Here is a 23,568-nt window from a genome sequence, read left to right as displayed (position 1 = left end):
CTGATCTGTTGATTGTGTGATCACTTCCGCTTTTCAGGATGGATGTAGCCCTCTGTTGCAGCTTCCTCAGTTTGGCACCGCATGTTTAGTTGGACCTGGTGCTGCTCCTGGTACGATCTTCTACACTCCTTATTGAACGAGTGTTGGTCCCCTGGCATGATGGTACTAGAAGAGTGAATGATATCCTAGGCCATGAGGTTACTGAATGTGGTGGAATACATTTCTGCTGCTGATGGCCACACAACGCCTCATGGATGCCCAATTTTGAGCTGCTAGCTCTGTTCTGAATCTATCCTACTTAGCACGGCGGTAGTGCCAAACAACACGACTGAGTGTGTTCTCAGTGTGAATACGGGTCTTCGTCTCCACAATGAGTGTGCGGTGGTCACTGCTACTGCTACCAATGCTGTCATGGAGAAATGCATCTGCAATAGATAGATTGGTGAGGACGAGGTCAAATACGTTTTCCCATCGTTCTCTCACCACCTGTCGCAGGCCCAGTCTCGAGGACTCGGCCAGCTCGATCAGTAGTGGTGCTAGCGAGCCACTCTTGGTGATGGATATTTAAATCCTCCACCCAGCATACATTCTGTGCCGTTGCTACTCTCAGTGCTTCTTCCAAGTGGTGTGCAACATGGTGGAGTACTCATTCATCAGCTGAGGGAGGGCAGTAGTTGGTAATCAGCAGGAAGTTTCCTTGCCCATGCTTTACTGGAAGCCATAAGACTTCAATGGGGTCTGGAGTCAATGTTGAGTACTCCCAGGGCCGCTCCTTCAAGATTGTATACCTCTGTGCCGCCACCCCTGGTGGGTCTATCTTGCCGGTGGGACAGGGCATACCCAGGGATGTTGATGGAGGAGTTTGGGACATTGTCTGAAAAGTATTACGACTGTATCAGGATGTTGCTTAACCAGGCTGTGGGAGAGCTCTACCCAATTTTGGCAGGGACGACTGGGCCGGGTGTGCCGCTGTCGTTTCCATAGCGTGTGCCGGGTGGTCTGTCCAGTTTTATTCTTACTGGCTTTCATAGCGGTTGTTTTCAACTGAGTGGCTTGCTCGGACATTTCAGAGAAAAGTTAAGAGTCAAGCACTATGCTGGAGTCACATATAGCTCAGACCAAGCAAGGATGGCAGATTTCTTTTTCTAAATGTCATTAGTGAAACAGAGTTTTTTATGACAATCCGATAGTTTCATACTAGCTTTTTAATCCAGATTTACTTAATTAACTGAATTTAATTTTCCCTTGTTGGGATTGTGTATTCATATCTCTGGATCGTTAGTCCAGGCCTCTTGATTACGAGCCCCATAACATAACCATTAAGCTATCGTTCCCATAAGAAATAAAATTGACACCGAGCCACATAAGGAGAAATGAGGGCAGGTGACTAAAAGCTTGTTGAAAGAGGTAGGTTTTAAGAAATGTCTACTGGAAGGAAAGAGAGCTAGAGATTGGGAGAGGGAATGCCAGAGCTGAGGGCCTAGGAAGCTGAAGGCATGGCCAAGAATGGTGGAGCGATTATAATCAGGGAGGCTCAAGAGGGCATACTTAGAGGAGCACTTTTATCTCAGAGGGTGGGTTGTGGGCCTGGAGCAGATTACAGGGACAGGGAGGGGCGAGACGATGGAGGGACTTGAAAACAAGGACGAGAATTTTCAAAACAAGGCGCTGCTTAACCGGGAACCAATGCAGGTCAGCGAGCACAGGGGTGAGAGGCGAAAGGTCTTGGTGCGAGTTCGGACACGGACAGTCGAGTTTTGGATGACCTCAAATTTATGTAGGCGAGAATGTGGGATGCCATCCAGGAGTGCGTTGGAACAGTGAAGCCGAGAGGTAACAAAGGCATGGATGAGGGTTTCAGTAGTGGATGAGCTGAGGCAGGGGTGGAGACGGGCAATGTTATGGAGGTGGAAGTGGATGGTTTTAGTTATTCCGCGGATATGTGTTCAGAAGCTCATTTCAATGTCAAATATGACACCAAGTTTGCAGACAGTGTGGTTCAGGCTCAGATATGCTAGGGAGAGGGATGGTGTCAGTGCTTTCGGAATGGAACTGGGGCAGTGAATGATTACAATGGTTTTGGTCTTCCCAATATTTAATTGGAGAAAAATTCTTCTCCTTCAGCACTGGATGACGGACAAGCAGTCAGAAAAGTTATAGACCGTGGAGGTTCAGTTCCAGGTGCTGACTGTTCTCTGTGGGGAAAACATCTCCTCATCTGCCCTATAGTTCTTTTGCAAATGATTTTAAATCTATGACCTCTGGTTATTGACCCACACGCCAGATGGAATATTTTTTCAGTCTGTTCGCCCTCCTGCCATCTGGGAGACGCTACAGATGCATTCGCACCCGAACGACCAGATTTAGGAACAGCTTCTTTCCCAGGTCTGTCATCCTACTGAACTCCACAAATAAACTCTAAAGCCTGCACATCTGCCAATGCACTTTATTATGGTTATGTTTATGTTAATGTATTACAAGCCAAATGAATGTTGAATGTTTAAATGTCTTAATCTAAATGTACACTCTCGGGAGCCGCAAGCCTACATTTCATTGTACTGCACTTGTACACTAACAATGACAATAAAGTTGATTATTATTATTATTAAACATCTTATCTTGCAAACCTCTATTAGGTAAACTTTTCTGTTCCGAGTAATAGTACATCCTTCAAGTCTGTGAATACTAACCAATGCAGGCAATTTTCAGCACGGGATACCAAAGACTTGCTGAAAATCTCCCTAATTATAAACCGAGAGGGAGGCGTCAACCAGACTGTCCGCTGAACATTTCCATCAGTCCATGTAACTGAAGTCCGATACCCCTGGTACTATTCTAGTAAATCTCCTCTGCACCCTGTCCAAGGCCTTGACAGCCTATAGCGTGTGGTGCCCAGAAATAGACACCATACTCCAGCTGAGGACTAACCATTGATTAATAAAGGATTAGTGTTGAAATTGATGAGGATGCTCGGTGATTCTCCACTTTCCTCCGAGTTAAATTATAGATATTTGAAAAAAAACAACGCACAGATGAACCAGAGGAAGATGTGTGTGGGAGCGGGGGGTGGGGGTGGGAGGAATCGTGAGAGTGCATGGGACAGAAAGCAGGCAGGCTGTGTTACCAGCAGGAAACCAACACCTTGTTTTCCTCTTCCTGCTCCACCCAGGCAGTCCTCTCGGCCAAGCACAATAAGAGGAAAATCTCTCCCAGTTCATTTTCACTGCAAGCTCTTCGCTCCTCTCATCAATATATTCATTATTACTGTTTACAGAAAGTCACTGAGATGGCGGAGCATGGAAACTGGGCGGAGAGTTCCAAACTTCTCCTAAATCTGGTGGTAGAGAAAGGTTTTCGGGCCCAAAGGGCAATGTGGGAGTCCTTTGTGAAAATGCGCCATGTGGTACCAAAGTTGGACAAAATACTGAAAGAAATTCAGCAGCACGGTACCATAAAATTGAACACACACACATTGCAGACAGTTCCAGATTTTAAATTACATTTTTACTAAAATAATGCGGAGAACTGATTTTATCAAAATGTATTGCTTTACACAGGCGCTGATCCATTTGATTACATGAACGCTATAGAAGGTTTATCCGAAGTTCCCAGTCAGCTGAAAGGTAGGTGATGGGGTGAAGCTTTTAAACAAATTATTTCGGTTTTGATTATCAGAGACTTTAACTTTGACAATTAGTTTAGAGATTTTAGAATCTGGGGAATGAAAATTTCAGGAGTGGGCAAACAGAATTCAACTTCATTTTCACTAGTCATTGATTCTGAAATGTGTCATTCAAATGTGTGGGATGAAGATACATGTTGCACCAAGTTTGGGATTATCTTTAAATTTGCAGATGTTTTCGGTACTTCAGTAGTTACATAGAAACATCGAAACATAGAAGATAGGAGCAGGAGTGGGCCATTCGGCCCCTGGAGCCTGCTCCGCCGTCCAATGAGATCATGGTTGATCATCCAAATTCAATACCCTGTCCCTGCTTTCTCCCCATACCCCTTGATCCCTTTAGTCTTAAGAAATATATCCAACTCCTTCTTGAATATATTTAATGAACTGGCCTCCAGCGCCCTCTGTGGCAGAGAATTCCACAGGTTCACCACTCTCTGGGTGAAGAAATTCCTCCTCATCTCAGTCCTAAATGGCTTACCCCTTATCCTTAGACTATGACCCCTGGTTCTGGACTCACCTGCCATCGGAAACATCCTTCATGCATCTAGTCTGTCCAGGCATGACAGAATTTTATAGGTTTCGATGAGATCCCCCCTCAATCTTCTAAACTCCAGTGAGTATAAGCCCAATCGACACAATCTCTCCTCATACGTCAATCCTGCCATCCCAGGTATCAGCCTGGTGAATCTTTGCTGCACTCCTTCCATGGCAAGAACGTCCTTCCTCAGGTAAGGCGACCAAAACTGCACGCAATACTCAACGTACGGTCTCACCAAGGCCCTGCACAACTGCAGCAAGACATCCTTGTTCCTGTACTCGAACCCTCTTGCTACGAAGGCCAACATACCATTTGCCTTCTTAAAAGCCAGCTGCACCTGTATGCTTACCTTCAGCGACTTGTGCACATGAACACCCAGGTCTCTTTTCACTTCCCCTTCTCCCAATCTATTGCCATTCAAATAATAATCTGCCGTCCTGTTTTTGCCACCAAAGTGGATTACCTCACATTTATCCACATTATAGTGCATTTGCCATGTTTCTGCCCAATCACCCAACCTGTCCAAATCGTACTGGATTTTCACGACATCTCCTCACAGCATACCCTCCCACCCAGCTTTGTGTCGTCTGCAAATTTGGAGATATTACATCCAATTCCCTCGTCCAGATCATTAATATATATTGTGAACAGCTGGTGTCCTAGGACCAATCCTTGCACTACTCCACTAGTCACTGTCTGCCACTCGGAAAATGGCCCGTTTATTCCAACTCTTTGCTTTCTGTCTGCCAACCAGTTCTCTACCCAAGTCAATATCTTGCCTCCAATCCCATGTGCCTTAATTTTTCACGCTAAGCTCTTATGCGGGACATTATTGAAAGCCTTCTGAAAGTCCAAATACACCACATCTACTGGTTCTCCCTTATCTATTTTACCAGTTACATCCTCAAAAAATTTCAGTACATTAGTCAAGCACGATTTACCTTTTGTAAATCCATGTTGACTTTCTCTAATCCTGTCACTGCTTTCCAAGTGCTCTGCTATTACATCTTTTATAATGGACTCTAGCATTTTCCCCACTACCGATGTCATGCTTACCGGTCTATAATTCCCTGCTTTTGCTCTACTACCATTTCTGAATAATGGGGTAACATTAGCTACCCTCCAATCCATGGGTACTGTTCCAGAGTCTATCGAGTTCTGGAAGATGACCAGTTGTTCATGTGAAATGCCTTTGCTGCCAGTGTGTGTCACAGACTGGATAAAACATCAAATCCTGAATGGTCAGTCGTTCTAATACAGCGCTTAATCAGCAGTGAAGATTAAATTATGGTGTTTTCCCTGGATGATTCAAATGAATGATGTACCAGTGGGTGTATTCCTTGGCCACAGGCCTAGATATTGGATCACACACCGCCGGCTTTTCAGCTGCTTATCGTCCTACTGAGTAAAAATGGCGGGCAAGAGATGCACGCACATTTCCAGACTGAAGTGCAGCACCCGCGATATTGGTTCAGGCTTCGCTGAGATGACGGGGTGCCTGGCATACAATTTAAGAGGCAATGATACTTAAATGAGGGCACTGCCCTTCCTGTTGGCCCCTTTTCCTCTTTTGTAACATCGCAACGTCTCTCAAAGGTGTTGAATCCGCCCAGCAACACCTGGCGCAAACCGGGAGGAAGGAGTCCTCACCAGCGCTATTGAAAGGAATCATGGGGAAATTACACTTTAGAAACTGAATTATGGTCACAGGAGCAGGTTAATTTCTATGCGTTTCTTGTTGTGTTTTAATCATTCTGTAAAGGTCATGTTTTCTAAAGAAAGCACAATGTTGCTGATGCTGCGCTGTACTTGGCTGCCTCATAGATAGTTTGACTGTGGTCATGCGTGCTCTCACAGGACTGCCTTTGGGACTGAAGGAGGAGAGGGACCAGTGAGGAGTTCAGCAGAAAACAGGAGCAGCTGCCACGAGGGGGAGCAGGAGAGGGCATGACCGAGAAGGCTCTACCCAGAGGGGTATTCGGGGAGCATTTCTCCCATATTCGCCCAGAAAGTTGGGTCTGAGGCTTCCCGCTGGTTCAAGCCTCCGACCTCCACTTACCTAGTGCGCCGGCTGTTGAGCTGTAGGCCCGCGTGGGATTCTGATCCGGGTACTGCTCCAACTGCCACCGCACAGTGCTTGCGTAACCCAGGGGCGCAGTTAGTTTGAAGCGTCCCCTGGGATCACGTGGGCTATGGAGAGCCAATGGTAGCAGGGAATCTCCGTTCATAGATTTGACAGGAAGAGCTGTCAAATCTATGAATGCAATGCAGCCCCAAAACATTACTAAGCCTTCAAATAAATTTTTAAAAAATTACATTTTTAAAATAACTATAAATTACTAAAAAATAACTATTGTAAACAATAATTTAAATTTTTGAAAAAATAGTTACAGTTTCTAACTGGGCTAAAAATAAACATAACTTTCTTTAAATATTTAAAAATAATAAACCTGTGGATAAAATGCTTTACTTTAACTTAATTCACCACTTACGTTGTTAAAAGCAAGCCTTGCGACTGCTTTTTACAAGCATAGCTCCTAGAGACTTACCTTTCCGGAGAAAGCTGCAAAAAAAATGGAAGTTCCAGGCGTACTCACTGCCTCTCCAGAGCACGCCTTCGACTCGTGAACCCCTTCCTTTAAGGGAACGGAAGTTTTGGTTTCCCACGCATGAGCACTGCATGCACAAAACCGGCAATTTCGTTGGGCCCACGCGTGAGTGATGGTCGGGGAGTCCAGAACCAGGGGTCATAGTCTAAGGATAAGGGGTAGGACAGTTTGGACTGAAATGAGGAGGAATTTCTTCACCCAGAGTGGTGAACCTGTGGAATTCTCTGCCACAGAGGGCGGTGGAGGCCAGTTCATTAAATATATTCAAGAAAGAGTTGGATATATTTCTTAAGGTTAAAGGGATCAAGGGATATGGGGAGAAGGCAGGGACAGGGTACTGAATTTGAATGATCAGCCATGATCTCATTGAATGGCAGAGCAGGCTCGAAAGGCCGAATGGCCTACTCCTGCTCCTATCTTCTATGTTTCTATGATTCTATGTTACCCAGCGCGTATTCACCCATGGGGACCCGAATTTCTGGCCCATTAAGTGGAAGCTAGATGTGTAAATGAGCGAAAAGGGAAAAGAAGGATATGCTGATAGGGTGAGATGGGAGCACAGCCCTTTTCTCCTGAATTGAATGTTTGTGCTTTTTGTTGTTGTGTAAAATTCTATGTAACTTCACTGAGGAGCAATATCTGAGCCACTTTAACTTCAAATGGGCTGTCACCTATTGCAGCCACAGCATCAGCCTCGCACCAGGGCATGCGCAGCACCGCCTGTGGCTATTCAGGTCACCGTGGCCCTGCAATGTTTGCCATGGGTTCCTTCTATGCTATGGCAGGTGATATCAGCGAAATATCAAAGTTGCAGCCCACTGCTGCATTGGGAGTTCACTGATGCTCTCAACAGCAGGATTTTTTAATTCGATTATGGGATGTGGTCGTGTCCGTCGAGGCCAGCATTTATTACCCATCCCTAGTTGCCCTTGAAAAGGTGGGGGTGAGCCGCCTTCTTGAACTGCTGCAGACTGTGTGGTGAAGTTGCTCCCACAGTGCTGTTAGGGAGGGAGTTCCAGGAATTTGATCCAGCGATGATGAAGAAACAGCGATCTATTTCCAAGTCAGGATGGTGTGTAACTTGGAGGGGAAATTGGAGAAAATGGTGTTCCCATGCGTCTGCTGCCCTTGTCCTTCTAGGTGGTAGATGCCGTGGATTTGGGAGGTGTTGCCGAAGAAGCCTTGGCGAGTTGCTGCAGTACATCTTGTAGATCGTACACACTACAGCCACGGTACACCGGTGGTGGAGGGAGTGAATCTTTAAGGTGGTAGATGGGGTGCCACTCAAGTGGGCTGCTTTGTCCTGGATGGTGTTGAACTTCTTGAGTGTTGTTGGAGCTGCACTCATCCAAGCAAGTGGAGTGTATTCCCTCACACTTCTTACTTGGGCTTTGTAGATGGTGGAACGGCTTTGGGGAGTCAGGAGGTGAGACACTCGCCACAAAATATTCAGCCTCTGACCTGCTCTTATTGGCACAGTATTTATGTGGCACGCCCAGTTAACTTTCAGGTTAATGGTGACCCCCAGGATGTTGAGGGTGGGAGATTCGGCGATGGTAATGCTGTTGAATGTCAAGTGGCAGTGGTTAGACTCTCGCTTGTTGGAGATAGTCATTGCCTGGCATTTCTGTGGTGTGAATGTTTCCTGCCACTTATCAACCTATGTGAACTTATAAACTTTGGTAGGACAATCGAAAGGCAGAGTGTTTTTAAATGGTCTGATATTGGGAAATACTTTTGAATTCAGAGGGACCTGGGTGTCCTTTTACACGAATCACTAAGTTAACATGCAGGTACACCAATAAATTTAATGAAGCAAATGGTAAGTTAGGCTTTATTATAAACGGTTTCGAGTATAAGAGTAAAAAATTATTACTGCCATTTTTTAGGTCCTTTGTGAGACCGCACCTGGAGTATTGTGCACAGTTTTGCTCACCTTACCTAAGGAAGGATGTACTTGCCATAGAGGGTGTGAAACGAAGGTTCACCAGACTGATTCCTCGGATGGGGTGATTGTCCTATGATGAGAGATTAAGGAGACCAGGCCTTTAATTACTTGATGTTAGAAGAATAAGAGGTGATCATCTTGAAATATATAAAATTCTTACAGGACTTGACAAGTTAGATGCAGTGGGTGTGTTTCCCCTGGCTGGTAAGTCTAGAACTTGGGGTGACAGTCTCAGAATTTGGGATCCACCATTTAGGACTGAGATGAGGAGAAATGTCTTCACCCAGAGAGTGCTGAGCCTGTGGAATTCTCTGCCACGCAGGGCAGTTGAGGCCAATTCATTAAATATATTCAAGAAGGAGTTGTATATATTTCTTGCGGCTAAAGGGATCAAGGGATATGTGGAGAAAGCAGGGACAGGGTACTGAATTTTGGTGATAAGACATGATCTCATTAAATGGTGGAGCAGGCTCGAGGGGCAGAATGGCCTACTCCTGCTCCTACCTTCTATGTTCATCATTAGATGGGCTGAGGCAAGAACGCAGACAGGCGATGCTATGGAAGTGGAAGTAGGTATCTTGTTGATGGAGAGGGTATGGGAGTGGAACGTCAGCCCAGGACCTGATCCTATGCATTGGTTACATATAGTCCCTTTCAGACTCATACAGTTGCTGTGGAGAGGGATGAAGCCCTTGGCTAAGGAACGGAGTTTGTGGCTGTAACTGATGATAATGTTCTTCCAAATATTTAATTTGAGGCCAATTTTGTTCATCCAGTAATGGATGTCGGACAAGCAACGTGACGAATCATAGACTGTGAAGGGCCCGAGAGAGATGGTGGTGAGTTACAGCTGGGTCTCGTCAGTGGAGCCTGACTTTGTGTTTTCCGATGATGTCGCCACGGGGCAGCATGTACATGCAAAATGGGAGGGGTCCAAGTATAGATCCTTGGGGGACACCAAGTTTAACAGTGTGGGAGCAGAAAGTGAAGTCAATGCAGGAAATTCCCTTGCTACAATTGGATAATTAGGAAAGGAATTGAATTAAGAATTATTATTAATGTCACTAGGAATTTAAGATAAAAGTCTAAGAACATAAGAATTAAGAGCAGGAGGAGGCCCTTCAGTCTTTCGAGACTGCTGCATCATTCAATAAAAGCATGGCTGATCATTTACATCAACTCCACCCCACCCCCGCACTCTACACATATCCCTTGATAACAAACATCCATCGATCTCTGTCTTGAATATACTCAGCGACTGAGCAACCCTCTGTGGTAGTGCATTTCATAGAAACATAGAAGATAGGAGCAGGAGTAGGCCATTCGGCCCCGCGAGCCTGCTCCACCATTCAATGAGATCATGGCTGATCATCCAAATTCAGTACCCTGTTTCTGCCTTCTCTCCATATCCCTTGATCCCTTTAGCCTAAAGAAATATATCCAACTCCTTCTTGAATATATTTAATGAATTGGCCTCTACTTCATTCTTTGGCAGAGAATTCCACAGTTTCACGACCCTTGGCTTAACCCTTATCCTTAGACTGTGACCGCTGGTTCTGGATCCCCCGCCATCGGGAACATCCTTCCTGCATCTAGTGTGTCTAGTCACGGTGGAATTTTATAAGTTTCAATGAGATGCCCTCTCATTCTTCTAAACTCCAGCGAATAAAAGCTTATTCGACCCAATCTCTCCTCATGTGCCATTCCTGCCATCCCAGGTATCAGTCTGGTGAAACTTCGCTGCACTCTCTCCATGGCAAGAACATCCCTCCTCAGATAAGACGACCAAAACTGCACACAATACTCAAGGTATGGTCTCACCAAGGCCCTGTACAACTGCAGCAAGACATCCTTGCTCCTTTACTCGAATACTTCGCTGTGAAGGCCAATATGCCATTTGCCTTCTTAACCGAGTGCTGCACCTGCATGCTTACCTTCAGCGACTGGTGCACAAGGACACCCAGGTGTCGTTGCACTTCCCCTTTTCACAATTTATTGCCATTCAGATAATAATCTGTCTTCCTGTTTTTGCTACCGAAGTGGATAACCTCGCACTTATCCACATTTGGCAGATGCATGGCAAATACAGTATAATCATGCAACCTGTCCAAATCATACTGAATTTGCTCTGCATCCTCCTCACAGCACACACGCCCACTCAGCTTTGTGCAATCAATAGCTTTGTTATCTCCAGCCTCAATTATTCCAACACTCTAATGCTTTCCAACCACCCACCTTTCATCCTCTGTAACATTGAGCTTCTCATAATCTCTGATGCTCCTATCAGAACACACACCAAGTTGCATTCACCAATCCCCATTTGCTCCCTGATATACTTTGGATTCCATACGGCAAAACTTTGATTTAAAAAATATTATCCTTGTGTTCAAACTCCTACTTGGCCTCAACCATTCTTATCTCTAACATCCTCCAGCCTCAGAAATCTCTACACATCTCAGTTTTGTCCTCTTGCTCATCTCTAATTTTCACCCCTCCACAAAAGGCGGCATTATCCTCAGCTGCATGGGTCTGGAAATCCCTCTCTAAACCTATCCGCCTCTACTTACCGCCTTTTCACCCCTAAAATTCTACCTCTTTCACCACGCGTTTGGTCACCCAATCTAATATCTCTTTGTTTTGCTCGGTGTTTCAATTATTTCTGATTACGCTCCTGCAAAGGATCTTGGGACGTCTTACTAAGTTAAAGGGGCTATGTCAATTCAACTTGTTGTTGTTACTCCCCATTTTACCAGAACTATGACATTAACTGTTCCCAGTGACATGCTCACTTGAATTGTATAGAATTCCCCGAGAGCCCGCCCAAGACCTGATCAAATAATTGGGGAACATCAGTACATTGTGAGCCTTCCCCTCTCTCAGTGCTGCCCAATCAGTACAATGTGAGCCTGTCCCTCTCTCAGTGCTGCCCAATAAGTACATTGTGTGCCTGCCCCTCTCTCAGTGCTGCCCAATCAGTACATTCTGAGCCTGTCCCTCTTTCCTTGTGCCCAATCAGTACATTGTGTGCCTGCCCCTCTCTCAGTGCTACCCAATCAATACATTGTGAGCCTGTCCCTCTCTCAGTGCTACCCAATCAGTTCATTGTGAGCCTGTCCCTCTCTCAGTGCTTCCCAATCAGTTCATTGTGAGCCTGTCCCTCTCTCAGTGTTACTCAATCAGTACATTGCGAGCCTGTCCCTCTCTCAGTGCTGCCCAATCAGTACATTGTCAGCCTGTCCCTCTCTGACTGCTGCGCAATCAGCACATTGTGTGCCTGCCCCTCTCTCAGTTCTGCCCAATCAGTACATTCTGAGACTGTCCCTCTCTCAGTGCTGACCAATCAGTACATTGTGAGTCTGTCCCTCTCTCAGTGCTGCCCAATCAGTACATTGTGAGTCTGTCCCGCTCTCAGTGCTGCCCAATCAGTACATTGAGAACCTGTCCCCCTCTCAGTGTTGCCCAATCAGTACATTGTGAGTCTGTCCCTCTCTCAGTGCTGCCCAATCAGTACATTGTGAGCCTTTCCCCCTCTCAGTGCTTTCCAATCAGTACATTGTGAGCCTGTCCCTCTCTCAGTGCTGCTCAATCAGTACATTGTGGGCCTGTCCCTCTCTCAGTGCTGCTCAATCAGTACATTGTGAGCCTGTCCCTCTCTCAGTGCTGCCCAGTCAGTACATTGTGAACCAGTCCCTCTCTCATTGCTGATCAATCAGTACATTGTGAACCAGTCCCTCTCTCAATGCTGACCAATCAGTACATTGTGAGCCTGTCCCTCTCTCAGTGCTGACCAATCAGTACATTGCGAGCCTGAGCCCCTCTCAGTGCTGTCCAGTTTCCTGTCTGCTATTTGTAGAAAAGCTTAGTACTGCTATGTGGGAGGTGGGGCGGGGGGATGGCGGGTGCTGGGGTCAATTTTTTGTCCATTATAACCAGAATCACCTATGGATTTGTACTGAGATGTCAGCAGTACATTGTGCGACAGATAGTATTCACCATCAGAGGGAACATTTTATCTTCACCCACCTCGCCCTGTTAAGCAAATATTAGAATTCCCCCATAGATTTAAAACTGCTCTCAGAAATCTTCTCTTTCAAGCATAGTTCTCATAAACTCTTTCTTTCGGGATTCTAAAAGACCTCGGTTACGCTGGTGAAATACATCGTATTAAACTTTAATGAAAAGCAGAGCAATTGATCCGTGCTTCCCTTGACAATACAACTAAAATTGAAACCACTTTATGTCTGTTCTAATTGAAGATCTTCAACAGAAACACAAGGAAACACTCCGGGAACAAACTGAAACACTGAGAGTGAACACTATCCTAATAAAGGAGAAGGTTAAGATTTTCCAGCTGGTTGATCGATACGCTGAGTTAACGGTCATTTCTACTGTTCGAGATCGGACACTTGTAGAACATGAACTGCTGGCAAGAGGCCGAGATCATGAAGAGTGGAGAGAGAAACATCTCCGGAGAGAACTGGAAAAAATCCGAACTGATCAATTGTTCCAGAGCTGTTTTTCTCGGAGAGGCAGTTTGCTCCAGAAAATGAAGGGGTCCTTCCGACGATCCAATTCTGGGAGTTCAGCAGCATTGAGCGGAGTCCCGGGGATTGGAAAAACAACAATGGTACAGAAGATTGTTCAAGACTGGGCCACTGGCATAATATACCTAGATTTTCAATTTGATTTCAGCTTCAAATTCCGCGATTTGAACGCTATTAACTGTAGAATAAACCTGAGGAATCTGATACTGGATCTGTATCCTTACTTTGGGAATGTTCTGGGAGAGCTCTGGAAGAACCCAGAGGGATTGCTGTTTATATTCGATGGGGTGGATTAATTCAAGGACAGGTTCGATTTTGCTGACAATTGGAGAAATACAGAACCTCAGCACATGTGCACAGATCCCGAAGACTGGTGTGAAGTGTCTGACATTGTGTACAGTTGAATACAGCACAAGCTGCTCCCAGGATGTTCAGTGCTGGTGACCAGCCGCCCCACTGCATTACATTTATTGGAAATGGTTGAGATCAGTGTCTGGGCTGAAATCCTGGGATTTGTTGGTAAAGAACAGAAGGATTATTTCAAGAAGTTTTTTGAAGATCAGACTGTGGCAGCAGCTGTTTTCAAACACGTGGAGGAGAACGAGGTCCTGTACACCATGTGCTACAACCCTTCCTACTGCTGGATCCTCGGTCTGTCACTGGGTCCCTTCTTTACACAAAGAGACAGGAATCAGCAGCAAGTTCCAAAGACCATCACCCAACTGTATTCCTACTATAGTTATAACATACTGAAAAACCATGGCCGAGAGACTGAAAGCCCCCATGATGTGTTACTGAAGTTTGGTGAGCTGGCCTTCACAGGAGTCTCCGAGAAGAAGATTGTGTTTAGAAATGGAGATTTGATCAAATACAATCTGCAACCTTCCCAGTTCCTGTCTGCGTTCATGATGGAACTTTTGGAGAGAGATGATTCTGCACAGAGCATGGTGTACACATTCCCGCACCTCACCATCCAAGAGTTTGTAGCCGCACTTGCACAATACCTGACTCCAGATTCCAGGGACTTCCGGAAACACCTCAGTGAAGCCCACAGCAAGGAAGATGGTCGATTTGAGATATTCCTTCGTTTTGCTGCTGGTCTCTCCTCCCGGCAGGCAGCTCGGCCCCTGGAGGAGTTTCTGGGTCCATTTCTTCATCAAACAACCTGCCGAGTGATTGACTGGGTGAAGGAGAAGGTTGAAGGACAGATTGGAAACTTAGAGAGTGAAACTGGTAAAAGGGATCTCCTGAAAACATTCCACTACCTGTTTGAGTCGCAGAATAAAGCACTGGCTCGGGCCACAGTGGGGTCTGTGGAAACACTTACATTTGTCGGATTGCATCTGACCCCGATTGACTGTGTGGTCCTGTCTCATGTCATTGGACTCTGTGATACAATAAAACACCTCAATCTACAGGACTGCTCCATTCAGTGTGAAGGACTCCAGCGGCTGGGACCCGTACTGCACAAATGCCGGGCATTGAGGTAACTGTTTATTTGTCTCTAACTGTTGGGCGAACTGTAGAACAATCATGGATTGAGTTGCTGCTCCGTAATGAAGGGAAACAAACTGTTCAATTAAACCAGAGAGAAGCAGAAACAACACAAATATGAGCAATAATGGGGGGATCGGTTAGTAATTCCCTAGGGACTGGAGAATCTGGAATGGATCCTTATGGACAAGTGATTTTACAGTCTTTATCCGATCAGCAAGTGATGGTCACTGAGAGTCAGATAATTTAATTGCAATAAATCATATATATTGCTATTTTCTCAATGCCTAAGATATACCCATTGAAAAGGCTCCTTCTCACTGTTACTTATGTATCAGCACATCCCACCCTCTTCCTGAGGTGTAGGAGCAAGCGACACTCACCGGATTGTGTGCAGGAGAGGGAAGCAGAAACGCCAAAAATTCAGTAACAACGAGTGAAACACAGTGTTCGGGCAGCGAACCGTCAGTAGCGAGCAGAGCTTTCCCCGCAGGATGTCGGTATGTTATCTCTTCAATGACACAGAGCTGCAGACTCTCCAGCACATCCACCACCTCCTTGCCCAGCTGGCAGCACTTCTGCCTCTGAGTCAGAAGGTGGTGGATTCAGGCCCCATGCTGGTAATTGAGCCTGACAGTTCAGTAACATTTGGGTGCTAGATTTTTATGTCGGGCGGTGGTGCCAAATGCGCATTAGTGGATTGGCCGCCCATTACACACAGCGCTGATATTAATTTCCATTGACTGCAACTGAACAGAATATCAGGCGCAGCCCTTAAAGGGTGGCCAATCCGATACCGCGCATTTTACACCAGTGCCCAGGATGAATTTGTAGCCCAACAGTTGCCGCTAAAAAGGTTCCAATCTGACAAGTTTTGGGTTATTAGCCCAGGAGTACAGACACACACCGGTCAGCGGTGGGGCCTCGCACACAGCGGGCGGACCTTGGGTAAACCGGGGGCAGCTAACCCAGGAATTCCCCATAATCAGCCCCCTGTGTCTAAGGCCCCGCACAGGGAGGGAACTTCCGAAAATTCCCCAAAAACTGTCCGGCCAGTTGCACCTGAAATAAATGTAGAGCCAGTTTAATGGGGAATAAAGTGAGAGAGTCCTCTCCCCTATAACCTCGGAGCACAAGGACATTTAAAACTTGTAACGGGACAGAATAACCTCTCCTTGTTACATAAAATCCTGGGGGACGGATTTTACAGCAGCAGTTAGCGTCGTTGCTCAATATAACTCACCCCATGATGTTATACAGATGAATATAATGCACAGAATATAAAGTACAGGGAATCACCGCTTTATCATTTAATTTTGGAAAAATCGCCCCTTTCCCATAAACACCGGAATTTAAGGAGCAGCAGAAATGAGAGAAGTTTCCCCAAACATGAGGGTACGGTCACTGAGCTCCAGGAGGGTAACGCTGATCATCAGGGAATGAGTCTGGACTGAGGGACAATTACAGGCTTCACACAGGCAGTACATTATTTAATAAATACATTTACTGACAGTCCCTAAATATATGGGGAGTTGGATAGAGTGAGATTCATTCCCAGTGACAGGAAAACCAAGTTATTAATTTCCTGAATATTTTTCTTGTGTTACCTGTAATATGCGAGAGAAAAAATATATCAGATCCAGGGTTTGATTCAATTTGTTTGTCACTCTCTGTTTGTGCTTAGACTGGGGAACAATAAACTGGGAGATTCAGGAGTCAAACTATTATCTGCGGCTCTGAGGAACCTGGACTGTAAAATACAGGAACTGGAGTATGTACCAGACTGTGTGAAATTGTGTTTATAATAACTGGATGTCTGACACTGTATTATTACTGTCAATAATAGTGTTAATAAATATTTTACAGCATGTTTTATTATCAGTGTCACTGCTTTCAATAAAGATTGTACATTATTATTAGTACCAGTAATAGTGTTATTAATAAACACTGTACATTATTAATAGTATCAGTAATAGTTTTACTATTAATAACGTACAGTGCTTATTAATATCTGTAATAGAATTAATAATCACTCTACATTATTAATAGTATCATTAACAATATTGTTAATAAACACTGGGGATTTACTCTGATTCCTGTTATTTCTCTCTGTGATCACCAGGCTGGATGATGTCGGTCTCACACATTCTTGTGCCGAGGATCTCGCCTCCGCTCTTAGTACGAACCGATCACTGAGATTTCTGGACCTGGGTTATAATAAACTGAGAGATTCAGGACTGAAACTACTGTCTGCGGCTCTGAGGAACCCAGCCTGTAAAATACAGGAATTGGAGTAAGTGCCAGACTGTGCGAGATTGAGTTTATAATAACTGGATGTCTGACACTGAACATTATTAATAGTATCAGTAAAAATGTTAACAGTAATCACTGTAAAATTATCGTGATTCCTGATATTTCTCTGTCCCTGATCCCCAGGCTGGATAATACCGCTCTCACAGCTTCTTGTGCCAGGGATTTCGCCTCCACTCTCAGGCCAAACCGATCACTGACGGATCTGAACCTGAGTAAAAATAAACTGGCAGATTCAGGAGTGAAACTATTGTCTGCAGCTCTAAGGAACCCGGAAAGTAAAATACAATAATTTACAGTAAGTACCAGACAATGTGAGCGTGTGCTTATAATAACTGGAAGTATAACATTCAATATTATTATTATTAGAATCAGTAATAGTGTTATTAATAAATATTGGGGATTTATTCTGATTTATGTTATTTCTCTCTCTGATCCCCAGGTTGGCTGGTGTCGGTCTTACAGCTTCTTCTGCCGCGGATCTCGCCTCCACTCTCAGTACAAACAAGTCACTGACACTTCTGGACCACGGTTACAATAATCTGGGAGATTCAGGTGTGAAACTACTGTCTGCGGCTCTGAGGAACCCGGACTGTAAAATAAAGAAACTGTGGTAAATACCAGACTGTGTGAGATTGTGTTTATAATAACAGGATTTGTAACACAGTACATTATCAATAGTACCAGTAATAGTGTTACTAATAAACACATGGGCCTAGAAATTCAGTCGGGCGCGGCAGCCGTTAGCGCCTTAGGAGGAGTAGATTTCGAGCGCTAGGCGCCTAGCGGCCGGGCGCAGTCCGATCGGTGCCTCGCCCCAACTTCAGTACACATTTAGCGCCAGCGCAAAGTCTTAGCGCACATCATGACGTCATTTGCTAGTGCAACGCCTTTTGTGCGCCCCGAACCGGAACTTCACTCACGCCGGCCCATTGTGCGCCGGGCGGCCCGAGCGACTGTGAAGTGGAACAGTACACAGCCCAGCCGGGCCGCGGGAAGCGCAAATTAAAGGGCACTTACCCAGCAATATAAAGGCCAGCCACTTTGCAGCATTCACTCTTGTGCAACGGTTTTTTGGACAGAGACCAAGGAGGAGAGTTTACTGGTTTAGACCAACACTTGGACAGGTATTTTTGGCTCAGGCCAGAGCTTACCAATTATCTTTGCCTTCATTCAGAGCTCAGTGTTTGCCAGTATGTAATGGGGGCTGCATTGGGTGGCAACGCTGAATTTCAGCCTTATGACAGAAGGGCTTACAGACGCCGTGAGAGAGTGGCAGCCCTGGCTAGATGCAGAGGGGGCAACAGGCGTCGCCAACTGAGGCCTTACCAACGCAGGGTATACCGCCAGCAGACCTCCTATCTGACCATGTCTGCCGCGATGTGTGTTAGGAGGCTGCGATTCTGAAGGGAGGTGGTTGCAGACATCTGCCGGCTGCTTCAGAGAGATCTGCAGCCACAGCTGATGCGCAGGACGTCTCTGTCGGTGGCAGTGAAGGTGATGTTGGCTCTCAACTTCTATGCCACCGGCTCCTTCCAATCCACTACTGGGGACATCGCAAACATCTCCCAGTCCGCCGTGCATTGCTGCATCTGCCAGGTGACCGAAGCCCTTTTCACAAGGAGACATCAATTCATCTCCTTCCCCATGATCCTGTACAAGCAGCAGCAGCGTGCAGTGGGGTTTGCAAGAATAGCGGGCTTCCCCATGGTGCAGGGCGCCATTGACTGCACGCATGTGGCTTTGCGGGCACCTCTTGAGCATGCCGAGGATTACCGCAACCAGAAGGGCTACCATTCCCTCAATGTACAGCTGGTGTGTGACTACAGGCAGCGCATCCAAGCTGTCAATGCCCGCTTTCCAGGCAGCAGCCACGATGCCTTTATTCTGCGACAGACAACTGTGGCTGACATGTTCCAGGCACAGCCTCCCCCAAGAGGATGGCTTATTGGGGACAAAGGCTATCCATTGTGAACCTGCCTCATGACCCTGCTCCGCGCACCCACGACCCCTGCTGAAGAGGCATACAACGAGAGCCATCAAGCGACGAGGAACCTCATAGAACAAACAATCGGCGTGCTCAAGCAATGGTTCCGCTGTCTCGATCGCTCCGGGGGAGCCCTCCAGTATTCGCAGGATCGAGTCTCCCAATTCGTCATCGTTTGCTGCATGCTGCACAACCTGGCTATCCGCAGGACTCAGGCACTGCCACCTCACGTTGGACCACCACCTCAGGAGGAGGATCAGGAGGAGCATGAGGACGACGAGGACGAGGAGTACCAGCCCAGGAGGGAGGCACAAGGTCCAAGGGCCGCCCGTCGGCGGCTTATTGAACGTGACTTCTAGGCCCCCTGTAAGGGAATGGCTTGTGCCAATGATAGAACATGATTGCAGCCGCTCCGCAAGCCCTCAGCCGGTTAAGGCAACAAACACTTCAAAGATCAAACATGGACAATGTGAATAAATAAAATGGTTTATTGTACAAACTCTGGGCCCTTCCCACATGTAAACCAAAAACAGACGAAACCCCCAAAAAACACTCAAACACATTACTCACTCCCACAACCTGGAAAGCATTAACAAAATAGGGCAACTAAAATGGCCGTCATTCTCGGCCTTCGTCAAAAACAAACATCACATCATCGGCCTTCAAAAAACAAACATCCAATTCTCAGCCTCAAGAAACAAACACAAATGGCCACACTTTCGACTATTTGGCCCGCTAGGGCGATGCCTTGGCCATCTTTGCGTGGCCCCTGCCCGCCCTGCTGCTCCGCCTCAAAGTAAGGCCATTGGCTGCTGCAAGGCTGGGGGCAGGCTCCTGAAGGGCACATGTCGTGATGGCAGATGCCCTTGGGGGTCGGCCTAGTCGAGGTCTGGCCGTTGAGCGGGCGGCTGTTGATTGCTGCAGCTGTGGCTGGCCAGCATCAGTCGCTGCAGCAGCTCCTGGCAGCTCCACTGGGGGACTGGCAGTGGCGGCTGGAGGTATGGCGGCAAGCTGGCGGATGGCAGGCGCTCGCTGGTCGCCTGAGACACTGGCACTCGCCCGGGCCAGCACTGCAGCATGCGCACCAATCTGCCGAGAGACAGACCACTCTGCTGCTGCAGCGTGCCAGGTGCCCTGGCGATGCCTGGTTGACACAGCGAGTGTGGCAGCAGTGAGTGCCCGTGTTGACCTGTTCACTGACCGCATCAGAGCAGCCAGTGACTGGGCGGCACCACTGATCACCTGGCCAGTCGCTGAGAAAGCTGCCCCGAATTCCGCCCGACTCGCTGCCTGATCTGCCCGGTATTCCGCCCAACTGGTGGGCTCTGAGGGCCCGAACTCGGCCACACTCCGAGAGAGGGAATCGATGGACTCAGGCAACCGTGCCACTGCCGCCATGAGCTCCATGTGCCGGCGCTCCGAGTCCGCAGACAAGTCTTCGAGGCGTTCCATCTCCTCGGTGAAGAGCATCTCCTGACTGGAGGCCGGAATCTCCCTCTGGGGAGAAGGCCGCTGAGCTGGCCGACCCTTCCTGCATTGGTGGAGGCTGCTGGGCCCAGCAATTGGACTCCACTCTGACGCTTCCCCCCTCCCACCTTTCTGCAGCCCACAGGTCCCAGGAGCTCCCCTCCCCTTCGACGTTTCCGCCACGCTGCCCTCCAGGGAAGACGTGTCCCCTACATTGGCCTGGGTGGCCGCGGCTGAGGGTTCCCCTGATGGGCCGCCTACCTCTTGCTCCTCCTCCTGCTCCTCTTCGGAGGGTCTGTCACTGGCAAGTTCAGGGACGTCCTCTTCACCACCTGAAAGCAGGAAGGCACAAGAGTAGCTTTAGAGTGAGGAGAGGGCGTCAGTGCGGGATGCATGAGTGGTGGCATTCAGCGCATTGGTCGGACAGTGGCAAAGGATGTAGATCTGATGCACAAGTGGGACGAGAGAGGCGCAAAAGGTGATGTCCTTACCATTGCTGCCCAGAACAGGGTCGGCATCTCCACATGCAACGGGCCCAATCACCCGGCCACCCATGAGGCACTCCACGTGATGTTGCAGGTCGGTGAGTGGCTGGATATGGGGTTGGCCTGCCCCGGTCGCAGTCCGGCTCTTGCGATTATTCGCCAGCTTGGCCTGCAAGAGAAAGGACGGCCTCTAAGTACAGTTTGTCGCCGTGATCTTGTGTGCACTGCCTCCCATGGTGGAATAGCTTGGCCAGTGTGTCACCATGATCTGGTTTGCACTGCCTCCCATGGTGGAATAGCCTGGGAGTGTGTCGCCATGATCTGTTGTGCACTGCCTCCCATGGTGGAATAGCCTAGCCAGTGTGTCACCATGATCTGGTGTGCACTGCCTCCCATGGTGGAATAGCCTGGCCAGTGTGTCGCCATGATCTGGTTTGCAATGCCTCCCATGGTGGAATAGCTTGGCCAGTGTGTTAAGTGCAGAATGTGCAATTGATGCTCATGCCTGTCCCAAAGCTGCTGGATGAATGCTGGCCATTAGAGCTTTCAGGTCCCTTTGCCCATAATGTGAGGTGCACATGCAAGGATGAGGAGGTCACTGGAAAGGGTACTCACCCTGACAATGCGTGTGAGGTCATTTAACTTTTTGCGGCATTGGGCACCGCTCCTGGGGACGTCGCTGTTGGCTGACATCTTGATGGCGACATGCCTCCAGGCTGTCCTGTAGACGCGGTCCGTCGCCTTCTTGCCATTGTCCGGGTACAAAACATGGCGCCTCTTCTCCACAGCAGCAATCCGCACACTCAGATCATGCTCTGAGAAGCGCTGCGCACGTTCACGGGCCTTCTCCATGTCTTCAGGCGCTATTTGGGTCCAGCAGCAGTGTTCAGGCCTAGCTGGAGGGCTCCACTATCCAGGGCGTGGCAACAGACACAGTCGACCCTTCCCCCTTAAGAGCTGGCCGGCGCCAGGGTGTCTGCTGTCAATCACGAGATGGCCGCACCTGCGCTGCGCCCGGCCTCGGCGCTATCGATCACCACCTCCGGCTTAGCGCCCAAAGAGAGGCGTCCAGCAGCAGTTTTAGCGCTCGCCCGAACTCCTAGGGCGAAGCTAATGAATATCGGAAAAGTGGCATCGATTTGGCGGCGGCCGCAAACTTTAGCGGACGCCACACTTTAGTGCCCCAAAAGTGGCGTCAATGAATTTCTAGGCCATGGGATTCACCCAGATTTCTGTCATTCCTCTCTCTGATCCCCAGGCTGGATGTTGTCGGTCTCACAGATTCGTGTGCCGAGCATCTCGTCTCCGCTCTCAGTACAAACCAGTCACTGACGCACCTGAACTTGGGATTAAACTCCTTTACAGAACGATCTGTCCCTGCTCTTCTCTGCCTCATGCTGGCCTGCAGGAGTCTGGAGTGGATTCGGTGAGTGCTTGTGTTAATGTTTAATTTAAGAAACAACATATAAATTGGATTCAGTAATATTTATGGGGAATATTTGTCTGCAATTAATATTTGAATATTAACCTCAGTCCACCCGTTAATTACACTGTTGTTTAATCTGTTTATTTCCTGTTTAAACTTAAACCTCTTTCAGGTTGAAGGGGAATCAATTCAATTCAACCGGAAAGAATCAGTTGAAGTCTCTGCAGGATACAAGAAGTGGACTGAGTGTGGGAGTGTGAAGAATTCGAATCATAAACGTTACTGATCTCATTATAGGATCATTTTCGGCCGATTTTGTGTCCCTCCCCTTTAAACTTTTCTGCCTCTCACCTTTTAGTCAGGCTTGGGCTGATAAGTGGCAGGTAACATTCACGTCACAGAAGTGGCAGGCAATGACTATCTCCAATAGGATACAGTCTAGCCACCGCCCCTTAACTTTCAATGGGATTACCATCGCTGAATCTCCCAATCTCAACATTCTGGCAGTCACCATTGACCAGAAACTTAATTAGACCAGCCACATCAATACTGTGGCTACAGGAGCAGGTCAGATGCAATAATGGAGAGTCTTGAACACAAGGATGAGAATTTTCAAATCGAGACCTTTCTGGACCGGGAGCCAGTGTAGATCTGCGAGCACAGGATGATGTGTGATTCGGAGATAGTGCGAGTTAGGTTACAGGCTGCAGAGTTTTGGATGAGCTCATTTTTATGGAGAGTGGAATTTGTGAGGCATTTCGGGAGAGTGGAAGATATGAGGCAGTTCAGGAGAGCGGAAGTTGTCAGGCAGTTCAGAAGAGCGGAAGTTGTCGGCTGTTCAAGAGAGCCAAAGTTGTCAGGCAGTTCAAGAGTGTGGAGGTTGTCAGGCTGTTCAAGAGAGTGGAAGTTGTCAGGCAGTTCAAGAGAGCGGAGGTTGTCAGGCAGTTCAAGAGAGCGGAGGTTGTCAGGCAGTTCAAAAGAGCGGAAGTTGCCAGGCAGTTCAAGAGAGCGGAGATTGTCAGGCAGTTCAAGAGAGCGGAAGTTGTCAGGCAGTTCAAGAGAGCGGAGGTTGTCA

The 23,568-nt window shown here is 47.5% G+C and overlaps 1 pseudogene; it reads left to right on the top strand.

The window, feature by feature from the left end:
• The window catches only part of LOC147092596 (NACHT, LRR and PYD domains-containing protein 3-like), a 35,142-nt pseudogene extending 12,389 nt beyond the window's left edge, over positions 1-22,753 (top strand).
• The last annotated feature ends 815 nt before the right edge of the window (positions 22,754-23,568 follow it).

This window comes from Somniosus microcephalus, unplaced genomic scaffold (genome assembly GCF_052327205.1).
Source record: "Somniosus microcephalus isolate GS21.2 unplaced genomic scaffold, FLI_Smic_1.0 unresolved_chr2, whole genome shotgun sequence".
NCBI classification, from domain to species: Eukaryota; Metazoa; Chordata; class Chondrichthyes; order Squaliformes; family Somniosidae; genus Somniosus; species Somniosus microcephalus.
This window is presented reverse-complemented; position numbering and strand designations above follow the sequence as displayed.